At 50.6% G+C, this 10,000-nt stretch overlaps 1 pseudogene; it reads left to right on the top strand.

Annotated features, from left to right (window-relative positions):
- The window catches only part of LOC106596669 (replication factor C subunit 1-like), a 45,367-nt pseudogene that overhangs the window by 33,800 nt on the left and 1,567 nt on the right, over positions 1-10,000 (top strand).

Raw genomic sequence — 10,000 nt, 5'->3', positions numbered from 1 at the left:
TGTGTCCTCTTCAGAGGCGCGGGCGGAGGGGGCTGGTCAGGCTGTCCAGCTGTTAGATGACTACCACCTGGTCAGAGAGGATGTGGACAGCCTCATGGAGATCAGCCTCTGGGGGGGCCAGCCTGACCCTTACGCTCAACTAGACCCCAAGGTCAGAGGGAACGGGGGGAAGCGTGACCCCTGTGATTGTAATAATGGTGTTAATCTGATTTGTAATAATGGTGTTAATCTAATCTGTGATTGTAATAATGGTGTTGATCTGTGATTGTGATAATGGTGTTAATCTGTGATTGTAATAATGGTGTTAATCTGATCTGTGATTGTAATAATGGTGTTAATCTGATTGTAATAATGGTGTTAATCTAATCTGTGATTGTAATAATGGTGTTGATCTAATCTGTGATTGTAATAATGGTGTTGATCTGTGATTGTGATAATGGTGTTAATCTGTGATTGTAATAATGGTGTTAATCTGATTGTAATAATGGTGTTAATCTGATCTGTGCCCAGGTGAAGTCAGCGTTCACGAGGGCCTATAACCGGGAGACCCACCTGACACCCTACTCCCTCCAACCAATCAAGAAGGGCCGTCGTGGCGGGGGAGTGGAGGCAGAACTGGGAGGAGAGGAGCAAGCGGAACAGCCTGAGGAAGAGGAGGAGGAGGAAGGTGTTGCAGCTGACGCCATGATCAAAGTAAGGAGAAACGCACTTCTAGACAATCCCAATTGTAAAAAGGCCCCCCACTTTTCTGAAATAATTTACAATTTTTATTTGTTTAAATTTATTTGAGAAGAAATGAGAAATTATTTAGTGGTCGGCTGCCCCTTAGAACCGTCTTCTCTGGTGGTTTTAAACGGTCTTTTGTGGCATCGATATGATTCAGAAACATTCGTTCTAGTGTGTCCAAATTTACTAGAAAGTATAAATAGGATAATTTTGGTCATAAAGTCAGTCTCGTCCAAAACCCGAGTTTTTGGTAAGTGACTGTCGTGACTTACTTGAGGGTTTGGTTTGGATAACAAGCACGTCAACAATTCATATCCCCTTTTACCTGTTAACACGTGGTAGCACTGTGTTATCTGGGAAAAGACTGGGCGAGTTTGCTTTGCATGCTATACTAGTATTGTTTAAAACGTCTTACGGCTTGAATCCCATTAGCGGGATCGATATGACGACAGCCAGTGAAAAGTGCACGGCGGCAAACTCAAAACAACAAAAAAATCTCAACAATAAAAATGTCTCAAACGTTACAAGTATTATACACCATTTTTAGAGATAAGATTCTCCGATTTTTAAAAAAAAGGCTTTAACGGCGAAAGCAAAACATTTAGATTATGTTAGGACACCAACCTAAACAAGAAAAACCACGCAGCCATTTTACAAGCAAGGGAGAGGCGTCACAAAAAAACCAGAAATACAGCTAAAATGAATCACTAACCTTTTATGATCTTCATCAGATGACACTCCCAGGACTCATTGTTACACAATACACTGTGTGCACAATTATTAGGCAAGTGAGTATTCCGATCTTATCATTGCTCCCTCACGACGCCAGGACAGCGGAGTCAATCACCACCTTCCGGAGACACCTGAAACCCCACCTCTTTAAGGAATACCTGGGATAGGATAAAGTAATCCTTCTAACCCCCCCCCTTAAAAGATTTAGATGCACTATTGTAAAGTGGTTGTTCCACTGGATATTATAAGGTGAATGCACCAATTTGTAAGTCGCTCTGGATAAGAGCGTCTGCTAAATGACTAAAATGTAAATGTAAAAATGTTTCTATTCACATTTTCCAACTCCAAAACCATATAAACTTGAATGCTTATTGGATTTAATCATTTTCAGGTGATATGTGTTTGTGTAATGAGGGAGGGTGTGGCGAAAGTGAATATCACCTTATATCAAGGTGTGCATAATTATTAGGCAGCCTCATTACCTCAGGTAAAATGGGCCAAAAAAGAAATTGTTTAAATGCCTTTTCAGACGGATGCGACACTCTTTAAATAGCTAAACTATTGAGGTGTGACCACCGGACATTCAAACGTTTTGTTTGCGAATAGTCAACTGGGCGCAAAAAAAAACGCATGGGGAAGAAAAAGGAGCAAATGAACTGCAAAAGACTTGAGAAGAATTAAACGTCAAACTACCAGGAACCCATTATCCTCCACTGCCACCGTATTCCAGAACTGCAACCTACCTGGAGTGTTCAGAAGTACAAGGTGTCAAGTGCTCAGAGACATGGCCAAGGTCAAGAAGACTGAAACCAGACCACCACTGAATAAGATTCAACAAGTTGAAGCGTCAAATTCGGGCAAAGAAATACTTTGAAGACAGATTTTTCCAAAGGTTTTATGGACAGATGAAATGAAAGTGACTCTTGATGGACCAAATGGATGGGCCCGTGAGTGGATCAGTAATGGACACAGGGCACCACTTTGAGTCAGGTGCCAGCAAGGTGAAGGAGGGGTACTGGTATGGGCTGCTATCATTGAGGATGAGGTAGTTGGACCTTTTCGGGTTGAAGATGGACTGAAACTCAACTCCAAAACCTACTGCCAGTTTCTGGAAGATTCTTTCGTCAAACAGTGGTACAGGAAGAAGTCCTCAGCATTCCAGAAGGCCATGATCTTTATGCAGGACGATGCTCCATCACATGCCTCCAAGTACTCCACTGCTTGGCTAGCCAGCAAGGGCCTCAAAGACGCCAGAATAACGACCTGGCCCCCTTCCTCACCTGACTTAAATCCTATTGAGAACTTGTGGGCCCTTCTCAAACGTGAGATTTACAGTGATGGAAGACAATACACCTTTTTTGTAACAGCATTTGGGAGGCTGTGGTTGCTGCTTCAGCGAAAAATTGATCGTGAACAGATCAAGAAACTGCCAGACTCCATGGATGGAAGGCTCATGGCAGTTATTGACAATAAGGGTGGCTATATTGGTCACTGAATGTTTTTGAAAGGCCAAAAATGTGATATAAATTGTCATTTTGTGTTACTTATCTGTTACACTTACTCTAAAAATTGAGAATAAACAAGTGAGTTGAGAGAAATTATTTTTGTAAAATAGTTACCTAATAATTGTCCACACTTATATATTTCCCTGAGGCAAGACAAAACTCACTTTTCCTTTGTTAAACATTCAGGTTTGAGGTTCAATAACATTTCGGATTGACTGAGAGCGTTGTGTTTGTTCAACAATAAAATTTAATCCCGAGGATAACAATTTGCCTAATAATTGTGCCCGCAGTGTACATGTATGTTTTGCTCGATAAAGTTCATATTTATATCCATAAACCCCATTTTACATTGGCGCGTGATGTTCAGAAAATGTATTCCCACCAAAACTTACAGTGAATGAGCACATCAATTTACAAAAATACTCATCATAAACCTTGATAAAATTTACAACAGTTATTGAAAGAATTATACATATACTTCTCCTTAATGCAAACCGCTGTGTCAGATTTTAACCTGTTATGGCTAGGGGGCAGTATTTTCACGGCTGGATAAAAAAACGTACCCAATTTAATCTGGTTACTACTCCTGCCCAGTAACTAGAATATGCATATAATTATTGGCTTTGGATAGAAAACACCCGAACGTTTCTAAAACTGTTTGAATGGTGTCTGTGAGTATAACAGAACTCATATGGCAGGCAAAAACCTGAGAAGATTTCCTGCAGGAAGTGGCCTGTCTGACAAGGTGTCGTTCTTCTTGTCTCTGTTTATTGAAGAGTGAGGATCTTAGCTGTCCTGTGACACTTCCTACGGCTGCCATAGGTTCTCAGAAGGCGGCAAAACGCTGAATCGTGGCTTTGCAGGCTCTGGCTGAAACAAAGTAGCAAAAGTAGACAAAAAGTCAAATAGTTCCATTACCGTTAGTAGAAACACGTCAAACGTTGTTTACAATCAATCCTTGGGGTCTTTTTAACATAAAACGTCGATAATATTCCAACCGGACAATAGCGTATTCATTACAGAAGAAAAAGGAGCGACGCGCCAAACATGCCTGCGCAGTAAACAACTCGCTGGTCCCAGGCAGTCCACTGATTGACCGAGCTCCTATTTTCTGCCCAGTAACAGTAGACGGATGAAACAAGTTTCTAAAGGCTGTTGACAGCCAATGGAAGCCTTAGGAAGTGCAAAATGACCCCACAGACACTGTAGTTTGAATAGGGATTAGATAGAAAAACTACAAATCACTTCCTGGTTGGATTTTTTTTCTCAGGTTTTTGCCTGCCATATGAGTTCTGTTATACTCACAGATATCATTCAAACAGTTTTAGAAACTTCAGAGTGTTTTCTATCCAAATCTACTAATAATATGCTTATCTTAGTTTCTGGGCGTGAGTAGCAGGCAGTTTACTCTGGGCACGTCAGTCATCCAAGCGACTCAAACCATCCATAAGAAGTTAACACAATTTCAGGACCAAGCTATGCTAGCTAGCTGCTGTCAGCTTGGCTAAACACAAGGTCAGGGCTATGCTAGCTAGCTACCCCCCCCATCCCACAGGACACCAGTGGTCTCTTCCAGGATAACAACGCCCCCCATCCCACAGGACACCAGTGGTCTCTTCCAGGATAACAACGCCCCCCCATCCCACAGGACACCAGTGGTCTCTTCCAGGATAACAACACCCCCCCATCCCACAGGACACCAGTGGTCTCTTCCAGGATAACAACACCCCCCCCCATCCCACAGGACACCAGTGGTCTCTTCCAGGATAACAACACCCCCCCCCCATCCCACAGGACACCAGTGGTCTCTTCCAGGATAACAACACCCCCCCATCCCACAGGACACCAGTGGTCTCTTCCAGGATAACAACACCCCCCCCATCCCACAGGACACCAGTGGTCTCTTCCAGGATAACACCCCCCCATCCCACAGGGCACCAGTGGTCTCTTCCAGGATAACAACGCCCCCCTATCCCACAGGACACCAGTGGTCTCTTCCAGGATAACAACGCCCCCCCCATCCCACAGGACACCAGTGGTCTCTTCCAGGATAACAACGCCCCCCCCATCCCACAGGACACCAGTGGTCTCTTCCAGGATAACAACACCCCCCCATCCCACAGGACACCAGTGGTCTCTTCCAGGATAACAACACCCCCCCCCATCCCACAGGACACCAGTGGTCTCTTCCAGGATAACAACACCCCCCCCCCCATCCCACAGGACACCAGTGGTCTCTTCCAGGATAACAACACCCCCCATCCCACAGGACACCAGTGGTCTCTTCCAGGATAACAACACCCCCCCATCCCACAGGACACCAGTGGTCTCTTCCAGGATAACAACACCCCCCCCATCCCACAGGACACCAGTGGTCTCTTCCAGCATAACAACACCCCCCCCATCCCACAGGACACCAGTGGTCTCTTCCAGGATAACACCCCCCATCCCACAGGACACCAGTGGTCTCTTCCAGGATAACAACACCCCCCCCATCCCACAGGACACCAGTGGTCTCTTCCAGGATAACAACGCCCCCCATCCCACAGGACACCAGTGGTCTCTTCCAGGATAACACCCCCCCCATCCCACAGGACACCAGTGGTCTCTTCCAGGATAACAACACCCCCCCATCCCACAGGACACCAGTGGTCTCTTCCAGGATAACAACGCCCCCCATCCCACAGGACACCAGTGGTCTCTTCCAGCATAACAACACCCCCCCCCATCCCACAGGACACCAGTGGTCTCTTCCAGGATAACAACGCCCCCATCCCACAGGACACCAGTGGTCTCTTCCAGGATAACAACGCCCCCCCATCCCACAGGACACCAGTGGTCTCTTCCAGGATAACAACGCCCCCCATCCCACAGGACACCAGTGGTCTCTTCCAGGATAACACCCCCCCATCCCACAGGACACCAGTGGTCTCTTCCAGGATAACAACACCCCCATCCCACAGGACACCAGTGGTCTCTTCCAGGATAACAACACCCCCCCCATCCCACAGGACACCAGTGGTCTCTTCCAGGATAACAACACCCCCCCCCATCCCACAGGACACCAGTGGTCTCTTCCAGGATAACAACGCCCCCCCATCCCACAGGACACCAGTGGTCTCTTCCAGGATAACAACGCCCCCCCCCATCCCACAGGACACCAGTGGTCTCTTCCAGCATAACAACACCCCCCCATCCCACAGGACACCAGTGGTCTCTTCCAGGATAACAACGCCCCCCCCATCCCACAGGACACCAGTGGTCTCTTCCAGGATAACAACGCCCCCCCATCCCACAGGACACCAGTGGTCTCTTCCAGGATAACAACGCCCCCCATCCCACAGGACACCAGTGGTCTCTTCCAGGATAACACCCCCCCATCCCACAGGACACCAGTGGTCTCTTCCAGGATAACAACACCCCCCCATCCCACAGGACACCAGTGGTCTCTTCCAGGATAACAACACCCCCCCCCATCCCACAGGACACCAGTGGTCTCTTCCAGGATAACAACACCCCCCCATCCCACAGGACACCAGTGGTCTCTTCCAGGATAACAACACCCCCCCCATCCCACAGGACACCAGTGGTCTCTTCCAGCATAACAACACCCCCCATCCCACAGGACACCAGTGGTCTCTTCCAGCATAACAACACCCCCCATCCCACAGGACACCAGTGGTCTCTTCCAGGATAACAACACCCCCCATCCCACAGGACACCAGTGGTCTCTTCCAGGATAACAACGCCCCCCCCCCATCCCACAGAACACCAGTGGTCTCTTCCAGGATAACAACACCCCCCCCATCCCACAGGACACCAGTGGTCTCTTCCAGGATAACAACGCCCCCCACCATCCCACAGGACACCAGTGGTCTCTTCCAGGATAACAACACCCCCCCCATCCCACAGGACACCAGTGGTCTCTTCCAGGATAACAACACCCCCCCCCATCCCACAGGACACCAGTGGTCTCTTCCAGGATAACAACACCCCCCCATCCCACAGGACACCAGTGGTCTCTTCCAGGATAACAACACCCCCCCATCCCACAGGACACCAGTGGTCTCTTCCAGGATAACAACGCCCCCCCATCCCACAGGACACCAGTGGTCTCTTCCAGGATAACAACGCCCCCCATCCCACAGGACACCAGTGGTCTCTTCCAGGATAACAACGCCCCCCATCCCACAGGACACCAGTGGTCTCTTCCAGGATAACAACGCCCCCCCCCATCCCACAGGACACCAGTGGTCTCTTCCAGGATAACACCCCCCCCATCCCACAGGACACCAGTGGTCACTGAATGGTGTTTTGAGGAAGATGAAAACCATGTAAACGGTATCCTCTGGCCGTCTCAGTCACCAGATCTCAACCCAGTTGAATAATTATGGGAGATTCTGGAGCTGCGCCTGAGACAGCGTTTTCACCAATAACATGGAATTTCCTGGTGGAAGAATGAGGTCACATCCCTCCGATAGAGTTCCAGACACCTGTAGAATCCATGTCAAGGTGCATTGAAGGTGTTCTGGCTGGTGGTGACCCAACGCCCTATTAACACACTATATTTTGGTGTTTCCTTTATTTTGGTATTTCCATTTATGTTGGTGTTTCCTTTATTTTGATATTTCCATTATGTTGGTGTTTCCTTTATTTTGATATTTCCATTATGTTGGTGTTTCCTTCATTTTGGCAGTTACCTGTACATACTGTATACACACACACACACACACGTATACACACACTCAACACACACGTATATACACACAACACACATGTATATACACACATTCTCGTTCAGAAAGATAGACAATCCATTCCTTGACCTGAATGTAGCACTGGTGATATTTGAATCGGATAATAACTTTACTTTTCTCTCTGTTTCTCCCTCCCTCCCCTCTCCTCTCCCCCTGTTTCTCCCTCCCTCCCCTCTCCTCCCTGTTTCTCCCTCCCTCCCCTCTCCTCTCCCCCTGTTTCTCCCTCCCTCCCCTCTCCTCCCTGTTTCTCCCTCCCTGTTTCTCCCTCCCTCCCCTCTCCTCCCTGTTTCTCCCTCCCTGTTTCTCCCTCCCTCCCCTCTCCTCCCTGTTTCTCCCTCCCTCTCCTCTCCCCCTGTTTCTCCCTCTCCTCTCCTCCCTGTTTCTCCCTCTCCTCTCCCCCTGTTTCTCCCTCTCCTCTCCCCCCTGTTTCTCCCTCTCCTCTCCTCCCTGTTTCTCCCTCTCCTCCCTGTTTCTCCCTCTCCTCTCCCCCTGTTTCTCCCTATCCCTCTCCCCCTGTTTCTCCCTCTCCTCTCCTCCCTGTTTCTCCCTCCCTCTCCTCTCCCCCTGTTTCTCCCTCTCCTCTCCCCCCTGTTTCTCCCTCTCCTCTCCCCCCTGTTTCTCCCTCCCTCCCTCCCTCCCTCTCCTCCCTGTTTCTCCCTCCCTCTCCTCTCCTCCCTGTTTCTCCCTCTCCTCTCCCCCTGTTTCTCCCTCCCTCTCCTCTCCCCCTGTTTCTCCCTCCCCTCTCCTCTCCTTCCCATTTCTCCCTCTCCTCTCCCCCTGTTTCTCCCTCTCCTCTCCTCCCTGTTTCTCCCTCTCCTCTCCCCCTGTTTCTCCCTCTCCTCTCCCCCTGTTTCTCCCTCTCCTCTCCTCCCTGTTTCTCCCTCCCCTCTCCTCTCCCCCTGTTTCTCCCTCTCCTCTCCCCCTGTTTCTCCCTCTCCTCTCCCCCCTGTTTCTCCCTCTCCTCTCCCCCCTGTTTCTCCCTCTCCTCTCCTCCCTGTTTCTCCCTCTCCTCTCCCCCTGTTTCTCCCTCTCCTCTCCCCTCTCTTCTCCCTCTCCCCTCTCCCCCTGTTTCTCCCTCCTCCCTCTCCTTCCCGTTTCTCCCTCCCCTCTCCCCTGTTTCTCCCTCTCCTCTCCCCCTGTTTCTCCCTCTCCTCTCCTCCCTGTTTCTCCCTCCCCTCTCCTCTCCCCTCTCTTCTCCCTCTCCCCCTCTCCCCCCTGTTTCTCCCTCCCCTCTCCTCTCCCCCCTGTTTCTCCCTCTCCTCTCCCCCTGTTTCTCCCTCTCCTCTCCCCCTGTTTCTCCCTCTCCTCTCCCCCTGTTTCTCCCTCTCCTCTCCTCGCTGTTTCTCCCTCCCTCTCCTCTCCCCCTCTCTTCTCCCTCTCCCCTCTCCCCCTGTTTCTCCCTCCCTCTCCTCTCCCCCCTGTTTCTCCCTCTCCTCTCCTCCCTGTTTCTCCCTCTCCTCTCCCCTCCCTCTCCTCTCCCCTCCCTCTCCTCTCCCCCTCCCTCTCCTCTCCCCTCCCTCTCCTCTCCCCCTGTTTCTCCCTCTCCTCTCCCCCCTGTTTCTCCCTCCCTCTCCTCTCCCCTCTCTCCCTCCCTCTCCTCTCCTCCCTGTTTCTCCCTCTCCTCTCCTCCCTGTTTCTCCCTCTCCTCTCCCCCTCCCTCTCCTCTCCCCCTCCTCTCCTCTCCCCTCCCTCTCCTCTCCCCCTGTTTCTCCCCTCCCTCTCCTCTCCCCCTGTTTCTCCCTCTCCTCCCTGTTTCTCCCTCCCCCTCCTCTCCCCCTGTTTCTCCCTCTCCTCCCTGTTTCTCCCTCCCTCTCCTCTCCTCCTCCCTCTCCTCCCCCTGTTTCTCCCTCCCCTCTCCTCTCCCCCTGTTTCTCCCTCCCTCTCCTCTCCCCCTCCCTCTCCTCTCCTCCCTGTTTCTCCCTCTCCTCTCCCCCTGTTTCTCCCTCTCCTCTCCCCCCTGTTTCTCCCTCCCTCTCCTCTCCCCCTGTTTCTCCCTCTCCTCTCCCCCTGTTTCTCCCTTCCTCTCCTCTCCCCCTCCCTCTCCTCTCCCCCCTGTTTCTCCCTCTCCTCTCCTCCCTGTTTCTCCCTCTCCTCTCCCCCCCTGTTTCTCCCCTCTCCTCTCCCCCTGTTTCTCCCTCTCCTCCCTGTTTCTCCCTCCCTCTCCTCCCTGTTTCTCCCTCTCCTCTCCCCTCTCTTCTCCCTCCCTCTCCTCTCCTCCCTGTTTCTCCCTCCCTCTCCTCTCCCCCTGTTTCTCCCTCCCTCTCCTCTCCCCCTCCCTCT

Source organism: Salmo salar, unplaced genomic scaffold (assembly GCF_905237065.1).
Source record: "Salmo salar unplaced genomic scaffold, Ssal_v3.1, whole genome shotgun sequence".
NCBI classification, from domain to species: domain Eukaryota; kingdom Metazoa; phylum Chordata; class Actinopteri; order Salmoniformes; family Salmonidae; genus Salmo; species Salmo salar.
This window is presented reverse-complemented; position numbering and strand designations above follow the sequence as displayed.